This window comes from Zalophus californianus, chromosome 11 (genome assembly GCF_009762305.2).
Source record: "Zalophus californianus isolate mZalCal1 chromosome 11, mZalCal1.pri.v2, whole genome shotgun sequence".
NCBI lineage: Eukaryota > Metazoa > Chordata > Mammalia > Carnivora > Otariidae > Zalophus > Zalophus californianus.
In genome coordinates, this window is record NC_045605.1 from 10,018,632 (window position 1) to 10,033,239 (window position 14,608).

Below are 14,608 nucleotides of genomic sequence, written 5' to 3' on the forward strand. Positions count from 1 at the left end.
TGTAAAGAAGATTAATTGCACCTTTTCTCCATGGTGTAAAGATGATAAATAATTTAAAGAATATCCATTTTACATCCCCAGGTATTAGCACTCAATGAATGTTTGTTGTTGAAAATCCAGTCTGCTTGTAAGATGGCAAATCGTCTACCCAACAATGACATCAAAATGTCAACTCAAATAGAATTGGTTAAAAAAACAGTGGCAGCATATGAATACCTATTACTCTGATAAATCCTTACAAGAGGGGCCCACCAGAGATGGAGGAATCCCCAGGGAATTATGACCAGGCTAAGGGGATCAAACCCAGAGGGACCTTTCACAAAAGTTTGCTTGTAGGCTCGCAAGATCTCTGTTGGACAGTCCAGCCATCCTGGAGCCACCTATGGTGAAAACATTGGCAGAAATAATGTTTGTTTATTATTTCTTCAGAGTCTCTAGAACAAAACTGCTCTAAGAGAAACACATTTAAGGACACAGCTGTCTATTGTCAGGACGGGAAAAAGAGAGAGATCATCTGAATTTTAAAATCAGAGTCTTAGGTTTTTATAGTTCTTGAATATATGAGCACACACGAATGCTCTTCTTTTTTATACATAAGAATTGATTCCCACTTCTCCTTGTCCTGCCTAAACAAATGGCTAAAAGAAACCCCCTTCATGTCCAGCTACACTGCAGGAAATGCCTGCTCTGATCTTAGGCTGTATCACTTCCAACATTAGCAGTCTTGAGCCAACTCTAAGATAAGCAGTTATTAAACGGTTTATCAAGTAGCTTCCAAGAGGCTTCCCTTTGCTGTTTGTGTTGGAAAGTTGTTTCTCAGACCTCAGATTATATTTACTCTAAGCTGTGTTTGTGGTCAGAGCCCTTACTGAGCCAACGTAGCTTACTGCAAGGTTTCACATCTAGGAGAGCTTGTTTGGGGTACATTTTCATTTTTTTAAACAGAAATGGATGATTAGCAAATTCCACAATAAGGTAAGTCTCCAGCTCAGTCCCCCAAATGTTTACTAGCTACTTTTTGGCTGCTGGAATACTTATCATAATAAGGAAAACCTTAATCAAATCAGCAAAGGTTTTCAATTGCAGTGTTTAGTTTCCTTCTTCTGAATTCATTCTGGCTGTCTCCATCAGCCCTGGCATCTGGATGCAAAGAACAAGGGCATGGAATAAACCACCCCCCTCTTTTTTTTTTTTTCAGTGAAAGAGAAAGTTACAAATAATGACATGTTTTTCTAGCTTTAGAATTCAACAGCTTAGCTAATAAAAATGAGCATATTGTTGTGTCTCTAGCCAAAGTGATCTAATTCCCAGAAAATAGTTGATCATATCTGCTGAACTGGTCCCACTCCCTGCTATATTTTCTATTTCAATCCTCACTTTGTTCATGAAGCAGTGGTGATGATTTAGAGTGACATGCTGTTGCTATGGAATCTTATTTCTCTCTGCTTTTAGTCTATTGAGGACTTGTGAGCTCTTAAATGTCTTTGCATGAGTTATTGCTCCAACGCCCTGAAGCACTGATGGGCTGGGCAGCTGTTCAAACCCAAACTCAAACCAGGGATGGTGACAGAGTCAAAGGTTGGGGTTAGACAGTGTGGCACATAAAATAAAAACCAGGCAAATATGGAAGTCGTGGCCTGTTACTTTATCTGGGAGGATTTTGATGATTTGAGCATTACCGTGGTGGTTAGGGAAGGTTTTAGCCCCAGCGTTATAGTTGTTCATGATTTATGCCATGTCTGGCACTCTGCATTCCTCCTCTTGTCAGATTTTCATAGGGAGAAAATTGATCTTCTTGTAACCTGGCATCTTGTATCCCTACACCTAAAGGAGAGGTTCAGCTCCCTCCCTTGCCCTGATGCCTCACTGTCCCCTCACTGAGGGGTTCGTAGCAGTTCACTAGAATGTCATCTCCATGAGGACAGAGACACTGTCTATCTAGCGCTCTCAATGGGGACTTAATATGGAACAGATGATCAATCAATATTTGGTTGAATGCCTTAATAGAATTATAGAAGCTTATTACTGAAAGGGAGCTAAAGCACTGCTGATTCTACTTTCCAGTCATTTCAAGCATCTCTCCCACAAAATGATGACAGTCTTATATCTTCTGGAACCCATGCAGCCATGAGGACCCCTCCCCCACAGTACTTAGAAGGCAATCCATTCCATTCAGAAATTTCATCTTACATAGAATCACAACTTATCTCCTCGTGTCTCCCCTCCTTAATTCTTGACCTTCCTTCTAGAGTGCCTCTCTCTTTTCCCTGACAATGTTTCAGATAGCAGGCGATGGCCTCACAATTAACCGTGGAGTCCAGATGGGGTAAAGCGGAGTATAGATGGCTACATAGGTGTCACCCATAAAACCAGGAAGGAGAACAGCTGATTCTTAAGATGGTGTTCAGACCTACCAATTTTAAAGATTGCATGATACTAATGGAGTAATTAGGATTCATTATACTGCAAGAGGTTACTGGACCTTGGGGGGGAAAATCTCCATTTTAATTTGGCCTGACACAAAGCTTTGAAGGACCCAGATTCTCAAGGAACTATATGTTAATTTTTGATCAGGTAAAGACCTTGGAATTGAAACTTTAATTAATTACTCATGTAGCTCTTTTTTTAATTGAGTATCTACTCTGTACCATCACTTAATTTTCTTATATTATGTTAAGGCTATACTACTAATCACTAAGATTTATGAAGTGCTAAGTGCTCTGCAAATGTTATCACACCAAATTCGCATAACAAACTTATGAAGAAGGTTATATTATTAGCCTCGTTCATACAAGAGGAGGTTTAGTTTCAGTGAGGGTAACTAGTCCAAGGTCACCAGCCAGAATATCACAGGGTCAGGCTTCAAGCTCATGTCTGTCTGACAGTAAAGTGTTCTTAACCTCCAGCCCATATGTTTCTAATGAGAAATAAATTCTTTTGGAGAAAAAGAAACCTGAGGTTCAATTTGTCTTCATGTACCTTACAGTGCCTTATACACAATCAATACTCAAGTATGTGTTGAATAAATAAACACATTTGGTGAGGCTGGACCACACGTCAAAGCATGATCCACAACTTAACAATTTTACTTTAGACTTCATCTCTGTGAAATGAGGGAATTGGGCTGAACAATCTCCAGGCTTCCTCCCCGTCTTAGGAATGCATGCTGCTGGTCTAGGAATGAGGATGAAGTGGAGTTTAATAGCCCAGACAAGAAGGAAGAGCATGGCGTGAGGAGCATCCTGAGCTAGGGCCACATTCTTGTGAACAGAATGTTCCCTCTGCCCAAAATACCCTTTCCCCACTTGCTCGCTTGGCAAATGTCCAATGGTCAGCTCCACCAGTCTGCTCCCCCCCCCGTGAAGCTGTCCTTGACCTCTCCCTCAACACCCCTGCCCTACACACACACACACACACACACACACACACACACACACACACACACACACACACACACACACACACGGTTATTTCCTCCTCGGGGCTCCCAACTACACTGTGCGTGATTTGTGGTTATTTGATTGTGGGTCTGTCTCTCCATCCTCACTCCAAAGACTGAGCTTATTAAAAACGAAAACTACCTCCTATTCATGTTCAGGCCCCATTATAGAGCCTGGCATGTAATGCAAGCCTTCAGTAAATGTTTTTTGAGTGGCTGAATGAATTAGAAGGCCATGTGTAGAAGGAGCAGAAGGGAAACAATTTGACCTTATAGAATTCAGGCCAGAAAACAGTGAGAAATCGAACTCAGTAAGATAGGGGGAGGCTGGGCTGGAAGTCCAGGCAGTGGTGTTGAGGCTTGGTGCCCCAGGTGACACCCCGGTATCATGCTTACATAGGGAAGTGACAGTAAAAAGAAGAATTATATCAGGAAGATTAGTGTAGACACGGTTTCTCATTAAAAAAAATGAGTAAAAGTAATGAACTTGCTTTCTTCCTTAGCATGCTTTAAATAAATTCATTTCTCATTTATTATATCTGACATTTACATGCATAAAAAACACAGAATGTCTCATTTAGAGGTGTCTTCCTTATTTTATTTTAATAAACAATTTTTTAACAAATTACTAACACAGTAAACAAACATCTCACCTAGAATAAACCAAGTTTGCATAAGTTCGAACAGTTGTTCATAGCATATGTAGCACCTAGCTCAGCGCCTGGCACATATTAAGTGCTCAATTAATATTCGCTGAATGTCAGGTTGATACTGCACTGTGGTTGCATTCATTCTGGTTGTTTGCACAAAGGGAAAATAACAGCAAGTCCCCAGATCTAAATACAGTGAGTATTTTAGAAGATTAAAAGATTAAAAAATAATTAAAGATTGAAAGTTCTTTAGCGCTTGTGTTTGGAATTTAGAACATATATGTATATTTATATCAATATGTTTGTCTTTTTCATGCTCTGAGCTGTAAAATGATATTAAAATAAGTGCAGATGAGAGAGCACATGTGAAATGACTACAGTAGATGGTGGCTCAGGAAAGCATTCATCACCAGCCAGACAACCTACACCCGGTACAAGCAAATGAATGGGTGATGTTTCTTCAAAAGCCAAACAAGTCCATTTATGCGGGGGCATCTTTTTTTTTTTTTTTTGCCAATTAAATACAGTTTTATTTAAGACATTGCATTTTCCACTTAACAATATAGTGCTTATAAAGTGCAATGTTTATTTCCTTTCCCTCTGCACGTATTCCATATTCAAGTATCAAGAATGCCCAGTTTATTTACTATAGCAGCTCAACATTAAAACTGCCATGGAATTTGCTACAAATTTGGGTCCTTTGAATATTTTATGTGGAACAATGCTAGACCTATTCTCAGGTTGGCTTAATCAACCTCTTTGACGGTGGGTCCAGAGGAGGCACCACCAGAGGGAGGAGCTTCACCACCAGGGAAGCCTCCAGGCATTCCTCCTGGCATGCCCCCTGTGCTCTGGTACAGTTTGGTAATGATGGGATTGCAGACTTTCTCCAGCTCTTTCTGCTGGTGTTCAAATTCTTCCTTCTCTGCAGTCTGGTTCTGATCAAGCCAATTGATGATTTCATTGCACTTGTCAAGAATCTTGTTTGTCCTCATCATTGATCTTGTCCTGAAGGTTTTCATCTTCAACAGTTGCTTTCATGTTGAATGCATAAGACTCAGGTGAATTCTTGGAAGACACCTTGTCCCGCTGTTCCTCATCTTCAGCTTTGCACTTCTCAGCTTCCGGGACCCTGCGCTCAGTGTCTTCCTTGCTCAAGCGGCCCCTGTCATTAGTGATGGTGATCTTGTTCTCTTTTCCTGCGCTCTTCTCCACAGCAGAGACATTGAGGATACCATTAACATCAATATCAAAAGTGACTTCAGTCTGAGGAACGCCACGAGGGGCAGGAGGTGTGCCCGTGAGTTCGAACTTGCCAAGTAGGTTGTTATCCTTGGTCATGGCACGCTCACCTTCAGACACCTGAATAAGCACACCAGGCTGGTTGTCAGAGTAGGTAGTGAAGGTCTGTGTCTGTTTGGTAGGAATGGTAGTATTACGCTTGATGAGAACGGTCATGACTCCTCCAGCAGTTTCAATGCCAAGAGAAAGTGGAGTGACATCCAATAGCAGCAAATCTTGAACATTTTCAGATTTGTCTCCGGTAAGGATGGCTGCCTGGACAGCTGCACCGTAAGCAACAGCCTCATCAGGGTTGATGCTCTTATTCAGTTATTTTCCGTTAAAGAAATCTTGTAGAAGTTTCTGAATCTTGGGATACGGGTAGAACCACCCACCCGGACAATATCGTGGATCTGAGACTTGTCTAGCTTGGCATCCCGAGGGGCTTCCTCTACGCTGGGGCATCTTAAAGAAGTTGGCCCTGGAAAACAATCCAGTCACTTCAAGTCCATTGGTGATGGTAGTTTAGCCATGTTTACCCAGGTGGTAGGCCATATTACCATATAATTGCATCATTTTGCAATCTTGGGATTTAACCTCACAAGCAATTTCAGAAGACAAAAATTTCTTACTAACTTAAGAGCAGAAGGGCATACGTGTGCACGCACGTGTGTGTGTGTTTCAAAATGAGGATAGCCTAGGAGGGCTCTTCTGTGATATTTGGGATCTGATTTCCTCAGTGACTAAGCATGATGCTATTAGACAATATGTGATGTTGCCTAATATAGTGCATAATGATCTCATTTGGACTACCTATGAATCAACATTTATGCCTAGGAAAGGCTGAGGTTTTATCTTGAGTCCCAGATTTTTATAAGGATTTCCATAATTGTACAGCTCTGCTGATGGCTTCTCTCTCTGTGGGGGGGGCTATGCAGTCCTCCAAAGCTTGGCTTTCTTATGCATATTTATCACTTTTTAATTTATAGCTAATTGCTAGGATATTATTTCAGAAATAAGTGGAAATCAACCCCAGTTTCCTGTGCTCTCATCTACAGCAAATGTGTACAGGAAACGAAGGACTAAGGAGAGGTGGCAGGCTCTTTCCTTATATTCAGAAACCTTGTCATAATATAAATTTTAGCCAGAAATTGGATATTACATAACAGAGCTTTGAACTAAGTCCTAGTTATTAAAACCCTAAAAGATCTCATGATAGCAGTGCCTCATCTCTTGTGTGTATTCTATGAGCGCTTGTAAATTTGGTAGGTGTATCTGAATTGTGTCAAAAGGATCCCATTCCTCACTGATGTTCATGTATATTTCAGGGATAACTTATCTTCATTCCGGATTTTGATCTTCCATTGGCAGTGGGTTCTACCTCTCTGGATTTATGTTTCCCTGCCCCTAGCCCCTTCGAAAGTAGTTAATCTTCCAGGCTAGTGTCAAGTAGAGTGTAGCGAAAAAAAACTCGGGCTTTGGAACCTGGGAATGTTCATCGGGATGCTCATTAAGTATTTGATTCTCATACGAGGTGTGGGAGATTTTCACCTCTCTGCTGCCCTGAAGGTAAGGATGTCCATATGACTAGTTTTGTTCGAGGGCTCAGGCCCTTGGACAAATTATAGAACTTCTTCCACCGCCTCAGAGAGTCACGTGAGAATGAGAAGTATGTGAGCAGCGTGGTTGGCCCAGAGAATGTGTGTAACAATGTTTATCTCCTTGGTCTTTCCCCTTCTTCTTTTACCTGTGAGGAGGGAGCTGGTAGCTTGTTTATCACCTGACTGTGTCATGTAGGAGAATGTAGAATGTGATATAGGGGTGCTTGAATAAACAAGTGAATGCATAAAAGCAGTTAGCTGTACTTAGAGAGTGACTTATTTAAGAGATCCAATAGCCATCATTTTGCAATATGAACATTCTTTTATTCTGCATGTTTCCTCACGTCAGGCTTTCCAAGACATAGGCAAAGAGACAGGCTGGATGAGAAGGAGAGGACATAGTTTTGGGATTTTGACTGCAGCTCAGCCAGTTGCTAGCCCAAGTGACCCTGGACTGAATGGGACAATTTGAAGCATCATGAGCAGAGGTGACAGTGGCCCACTGACCTCCACATCATCCAAAGCTCTTCTGGAGTCCCGAGCTCTGTTTGGAGCATTACATCGGGGAGGAACATTGACATACTTGGAATGCAGGTGAACAGGAGCAAGAATGAAGGCAGATCCAGATGCTGAGAAGTCAGGAAGCCCCTGTTTCCTGCTCTCAAGTCCTTGTACTGTTGTAAGGTGAACTGAACAGAAACTATTTTGTTCTCAGTACTTTAGTGGACAAAGTGAGTAAAAATGTTGCCATCCAATCAACTAGAGGCTGTACAATGACCCAGGGACATGGCACATGGCATTTTTCATAAGGGCAGTAACATCCTCACTCACTTGCTTAGAAATCATAGAGGGAAAAGCCAACCTGAAATTATCTAGCAAACAGGAAGATGGAAAATCAGGGATATGGAATTTTGTCCCCCCCACCGCCCCCGCCCATTTCATCATAGGCGAAGGCAGAAGGGAATAAGCTTTTTAGAAAAGAGGACGAGAAGGCTGGCTGCAGGGGCAGAGAGGAGGGAGTTAGGAGCCGTGCAGCCAGGAACGTCCTCTGTAGATGTCTGCTGTGTCGGAGCCTGGAGGAAGCATTGAGACACCAGGGGGACGCGACTATAGAGGTGGGCTTGGTGCCAGGGTGCCCGGGCTTGTACAGACAAAACCAGGATGGAACTAATGAGAAAATAAATCTTCCCAATTAATTAAGGGCAGAAGGATCAGATCAAGAAAAATTGGTTTCAAAGGCCGGCCTGGGATCTTGAGACCAAAGGCTCTGTGTAAGATATCTTAAGATGAAATTTACTTGTTAGGCCTTCAGTTGTCTCCACTGTATACTTTGTCTTCTGAGTAACTCTCACATGATGGAAAGGTAGCTTTTACCACATTCAAGACAAGTGGTCCAGAAAGAAGTTACTAAACATGTTTATTCATGAATCCCACCATAAGCATTGAACACCTGTTATGTGCTAGGCAACAAGTTAGGTAGGGTGATATAGAAATTAAAGTGGAAGTCTGTGTCCTAAAGGCTGTCACAGTCTAGTGAGGGAATGGATTCAGAAATAGGTAATTAGACTGTAATGTAGCATGTCAGTAGCAATGATGGAAGTGGGCCCAAGGGATTCTGGAAGCATCTGGGAAGAGCACTAGCCCAGGGGAAATGAGGAGGAATAGGTGGGAAGGCCAGGGAAGAGATGACCTATGAGCAAGTCTTAAGGGATGAACAAAAGTCAGCCAGGCAGCCAGCAGGAGCCCGGCAGGATGGTGCATGTGGTTACTCAGGTCCACAAGGGGCAAAGCTGGAGGCAGGAGGGGAGACTGGGGAGGGCCCTTGACGGGGCTTGGACTTCATTGAGGAAAACAGGGAGCCATTAAAAAGGCTTTTCTGTGGAGAAGTGACACTTTGAGCTTTTCACAAATATTCTCTTTAGGAATGTGGCTCTGGGGGTTGAGGAAAGTGGATCTGAAGGGGGTGAGTGGAGGCAGGAAGATCAGTCAGAGGCTGTGGCTGTGGCCCACAGGAGATAGGACGGGGGCCAATCTGCAGCCATGGAGCTGGCAAGAGATCCTGGACCAAAGTCCCAGAATGAAGTGAACCTCTAGTCCTTTCTTGGTTGGTTTATTGATCCCATTCTTTCGACAAACATCTAGAGTTACATTTACGGTGGGGTGGGGGGATGGTGGAGGGGCAGCTCTGACCAGAGGTCTGGTGTTTGTCACATTTCTGTCCCCTGCTCAGAGAGGCACTGAGTGGAATCTACCTTTCTGATGCAAGGGTAGATGGTGGCTGGAGGGAGCCTCACGTCCTGGAACATGCCTGGCTCACTCTATGGTTCCTGGTGATGCAACAGAAAATTTCTCTTTCAAAGACAGTGGCTGGAATGAGTGCTCCCAGGAGTTCTCAGGCCCTCAGGCACCCAAGGGGTAGAGGAGCAAGGATAAACATGGCTGCCAGCCGTCCAAAGGTGAGCACAGGGGTCATTCAGACCCATACGGACTTCAAACTCAGTGTTCTTTGGGATGCTGTAACTAGTGTGAAGCCAGCAACCCCACCCTTTTGGGAACTGTGTTTCCTCAGGGTGGACCAAGAGAGATGTAATGCAGCGGCCGTGTCAAGGAGGGAAACACTTTGCCTCTTCTGGCAAAGAAGTGGTGGTAGTCGTGGTGGTAACGGAGTGAATGCCTTTGCCTTCCATAACGAATGCTTGTCATCTGTTTCTCCCTTTTCCTAATTTGTCTCTCACTCCCCAAGGTGCTTGTGCTTAGGAGAGAAGGCACCACCAGTGGGCACGGCCTCCACGATGGGCCCCTCTGGCTCCAATGGTACACACGAGCCTGGAGGGACCTACATTTCGTGTTGGCTCTGCCCAGTAGGCTCTATTCCTTGGTGCTTGGGTTGATCCCTGATGGCATTTTGGGGTGTGACCAAGGGAAGCAGTACAACCACAGAACACACAGAGGTGTAAAGGGGAGGAGGGTGGGCAGAATTAAACTGGAGAAGTGAAGATAGTAGGGGAGAAGGAAAATATTTCTTCCCTGTTACCCAAGTATTGATGCCACCGAGTTTTCTGGAGCATTAGTTGTCTACAACTACCCTGGCAGTTATTTAGGAAGGGCAGTGATGTTCTAGCTCACACCTTAAAATAAGACCAATTTCTACTTGTGAATAGCTAATCATTGAGTGCTGCACTTCTGTGCCCTGATCAGTCCCCAAATGTCTTTCTATTATCACAGAAGCTCAAAGAAGGAATGAGTAGAGAGGCTATTATTATTGTTATAGCTAACATTCATTAGACACTCACTCGGAGCCCAGTGTACGAATCTGTTCTTGTCAGTGCTGTTAATGACCCCCTGTCCCCAGAGCTGGTGGACACTCTTCTCCATCCTCATTTCACTTAGCTTCTCAGCAGCACTCATCAGTGGCACATCCTGCCTTTTGACAAGTCTCTCCTATCTTGGTCCTGAGACTCAGCTCTCTCCCTGATGGCCTCTACCTCTCGTGCCTCCTCTCAGTCCATTTGCTTGTTCTGCTTTCTGCACCCGAACTCCTGAAACTCCCTCTCTTCTCTCTCCACAGTTTTGGGCTAGGCAATATCATCCCTTCCCATGGCTTTTGATGACATGAATGCTGAGCCTCCAGGATCTGGATCTCTTGCTAAGATCGCTCTCTTCTGACTCCCATACTCACATCTGAGCACTGACTTGACGTCTCCACGACTTGTCCCACAGATAGATGTAACTTGTTCAAAACCCAACTCTTGATTTCCCTCCTCTCCAAACAAATCCTCCCAGCATGGTCAGCATCTTGACTTCTCTCCGCTCCTCACATCCGTCAGCATGTTTCATATCTACTTGTCTCCATCTCCTGCCCCCACCCCTCCCCACTTCCAGCATCGCTTCTCTGGATGTCCGCAGTGGTTTCTGAGCTTCCCGCACCCATCCCTGTCTCCCTATCAGCCATTCCCCACACAGCAGTCAGAGGGGTTATTAAAAGGTGTAAAACAACTCATGTCACTCTGCTTCTGAAAGTCCTCCAGGGGCTTTCTTTGAACTTAAAGTAAAATACAAACTCCTTACTTTAGCCTTCAGGGCGGCTCATGTGTGTTGCCTCTCTTCCGTCCCTCCTCTCTTTGCTCTTTCTGTCCCAGCCACTCACATGCTATTAGTTGCTGGAAGGAGCTGTTTTTCCTCACCTCAAGGTCTTTGCACATTCCTGGAATGCACCCCCACTTGTTCTTTCCATGCCTGGGTACTTCTCATGCTATAGGTGGCAACTTACCTGTCACCTGTCCTCAGGGAAGCCTTCCTTGATCTAAAAGAGATCTCTGCTGTCATTCTTTATCAAAGAATCCTGTTTATTTCTTTCATGGTTCTAATTACAGTTTAGAATGGTTTTTGTCTCTTTGGTTATTTGTCTTCCTGATAAGCCTTATAAACATGGGTGTTCTGTTCACCTTTTTTTTGTCCCCCACCACTAACACAGTGCGTGTGATCAGTGCTCACTGTATACCTGTTGAATGAGAGTGTCAGGCCTGCACTAAGCCCTCTATGTACATTATTGTAATGAATGTCCGTAAGGAGTCTGAAAGATAGATACTTTTCTAGTCCCATTTTATGAACAAGAAAAACAAGGCTTACAGGTGTGAAATAATTTGCCCAAATCCACAGAGCCTATAGGCGAAGAAGCTAGGATTTGAACCCAGAATGTCCAACTGCAGGACCTGAGTGCTCACCCCCTTCCCCGCCTCGCCGCTGGGGTGTGCAGGAGGTCGTGTGAGAGGGAGAAAGGAAGTTACGAGGTCTCCAACATTAGCTCAGTCATACTCTGACTTCTAAGATCCTGACATAGAGATCTTGGCTCCTTTCTCCAGTCTGCTAAATCACCTGTTTCAGAGCATTTTTTAAAAAAAAATACACAAAAGGGAGTTCAGCAGCTTGGGGTCTGAGTTCAGTTCGGAGCCAAGAAGCCATTTAAACCCATCTGGCCTTTGTTAGCTCACCCTAGGTGCCCTAACCTGGCCACACATCGTGCGGTCTGGTTCTTGTGATTGGATCCTGCTTCATCTCTCCATATCTACATTGAAAAGAACTGCTCACCCAAATGGGCACTCTGTGATAGATAGTTCCTTGTGGCTCAGTTTCCACAGCTGTGGAGTGAGATGCCTAAAGCATATTCACTTCCAAGATGTCTGTAGGGCTCCAACACTGGCCCAAAGAACAACGCTGGGCAGATTAGAAAAAAGCAGCCCTCAATCTCTACCAAAATGCCAATGACCTTTTTATTGTAGAAATAGGAAAAGTCATCCTAAAATTCATATGGATTCTCAAGGGATCCTGAATAGACAAAATAATAAAGACAGACTATAGACCAATGGAATAGACCAGAGAGCCCAGAAGTAAACACTTGCCTATATGATCAAGTGAGTTTTGGCCAGAATTTTTTTCCAGAATGCATTTTGCCCATGCCAAATGAGAAATACAGCCCCTGGGGTATCTGTGCACCCTGCGGTCACACCTGGGGTCTCCTCTGCAGCACCAACGGGGAAGAAACCCTACATGGGGAAGAATATAGGAGGAGCACTTTGCTCTAGACCTGCTTCATTTTTCAAGTAGTCTAATTTAAACCCTAAGATTCTGGTGGTGGTGAGAGGGGTTAGCAACGGATGTAATGTACTTTATCACCTAACACGAAAATCCTCATACTGAAAGAGAAGAAAAGAAAATCTCCTTCCAAGCCTCTTGCCCCCTCAAGCTTGCCTTCCTGTCCTTGTTCCGGTATCACACTGCTCCTCAAATGAGTGGTCTACACTCCCTGCTTCTCCTTCCTGGACAAGCCACCCTTTCGTTCCTGGGACAGTCATGTCTTCCTTCCTACAATTCCATTAGGCTCTCTCAGAGACTGCTAATGACTTTCCAACAGTCAAATCCAGGGAACTTTTAAATCATCTTATTTGTTTCAGTTCTTTATCTCTCTGACCACATTTTCACTACTCCTTAGCTTGTGTGTTCTCTTTAGCACACGTCACCACAAGCATACTAGATATTTATCGATTTATTTCTATCTTCCCCATAAGAATGGAATAATGGAGGTGAAGATTTTATTTTGCCCACTGCTCTATCCCCAGTGTCTAGAGCAGTGCCAAGCACTTAGTTGATACTTAGTATTTGTGGAATGAATGAAAGGAACTTTGACATCTTCCTCTGCCTCAGAACCCAATCTTCAGAAAATTCTTCAGTTCTGCTGTTTTTGTCTTAGAAATATTTCTCAAATCTGTGCTCCTATTGGCTTTCTTTCCTACAACACTGCCTTAGATTAGGACCTGTCATTCCTTGCTGAGCTGCCATTATAGCCCATTTTCTGCTTTACCAAGGAAGCTTCCTCTCTCCCGAGCAGTTCCTTCCTCAGCTTCCCCCGGCTGGATGTTCACACGATAGATGCTCATTACTGTGTGTCTGACAGTCTGGGACACCTGCGACTCCCTCTGGGAAAATACGTCAGGGGAGGTCCACAGTTTTGTCCCATTTCAAAGTGAGGTTCAAGGAGGGACTGACACGCAGAGCTCACAGAGGTAGGCATTGATGAGTGGAAAGAGGACGAATTGGAGACAAGTGATGGATCCTGTTAAAAGAATACAGGAGAGACACACGCAGTGTGGACTGTGATGACTGTGGGGTAGAATTCTAGAATGAGTCATTACAACAGAGATCAACAGCCACACAGAGCAGGGAGGGGCTGGAGGCAGAGAGAGAGAGAGAGAGAGAGAAAAGAAACAATCATGCTAAGTCAGATAGGATTTCTACACCTGCCTATGTTAAAAAGTAAAAATAGGGACATTTGGGGAGAAAAAATAGTGAGGAATCTTTTCATTCTACTGACATGGGCTATAAGAAGGGAGATTTGCAGAGAAGGGTGTGTCTCTCACTCTTGGTAAAATTAGAATTAAGAAAATTTTAATTTGGGTTATCCCAGCCTTCACTTGTTTCCTTTTTCCCTCAGACTTGTTCTTTCCATCGTTCCTGGCTACCAAAATCTCTTTTTTAGGAAAGAGTCTAATACATTGGACTTAATGTTATATGTTATAGAAGTAATTTTACATGTTAGTAGAAGCTCATATCTGAAGGTAAAGATGCTTAAATACAGCCACCATTAAAGAAATCTGTAAAGTCCACTATATCCAACACAGGGCTAAAAAACAGTGGTTTTTCAATAAATATTTATTTAAAGATGTTCAAACAGTATTATTTATATGATCAAACTTTGGAAACCATTTAAATACCCAAGAAGGGGGAAACCACTGAGGAACCGTTGATATGTAGAACTATTACACTGCTATAAAAAATTTTAAAAGCCTTTTTAACAGCCTGGGAAAAATGCTTATAGTGAAATGTTAGGGGAAATAAACAAGATTCCAATTGCTACTATACTGTGTCAACTCTAAACATCATATGCATATACAAAAGATAGAAAAGCTGTGGGTATCTGTGGAATCTGGGATTTGGGGGTATTTTTAGTTCCTTCTTTCTATGTTTCTGTATTTTTGAATTACTTATAATTGGTATGAAATAAATATTTTAAAAATAACGTTGGGAAGATTGATTTTGGAGAGGGAGTATTTTTTAGGGGTCCCAGAAGTCACAGCACGTTG

The 14,608-nt window shown here is 43.3% G+C and overlaps 1 pseudogene; it reads right to left on the reverse strand.

Moving 5' to 3' along the window:
• Positions 1 to 4,584: 4,584 nt before the first annotated feature.
• On the reverse strand, positions 4,585 to 5,925 carry LOC113913745 (annotated as a pseudogene).
• Positions 5,926 to 14,608: the final 8,683 nt, after the last annotated feature.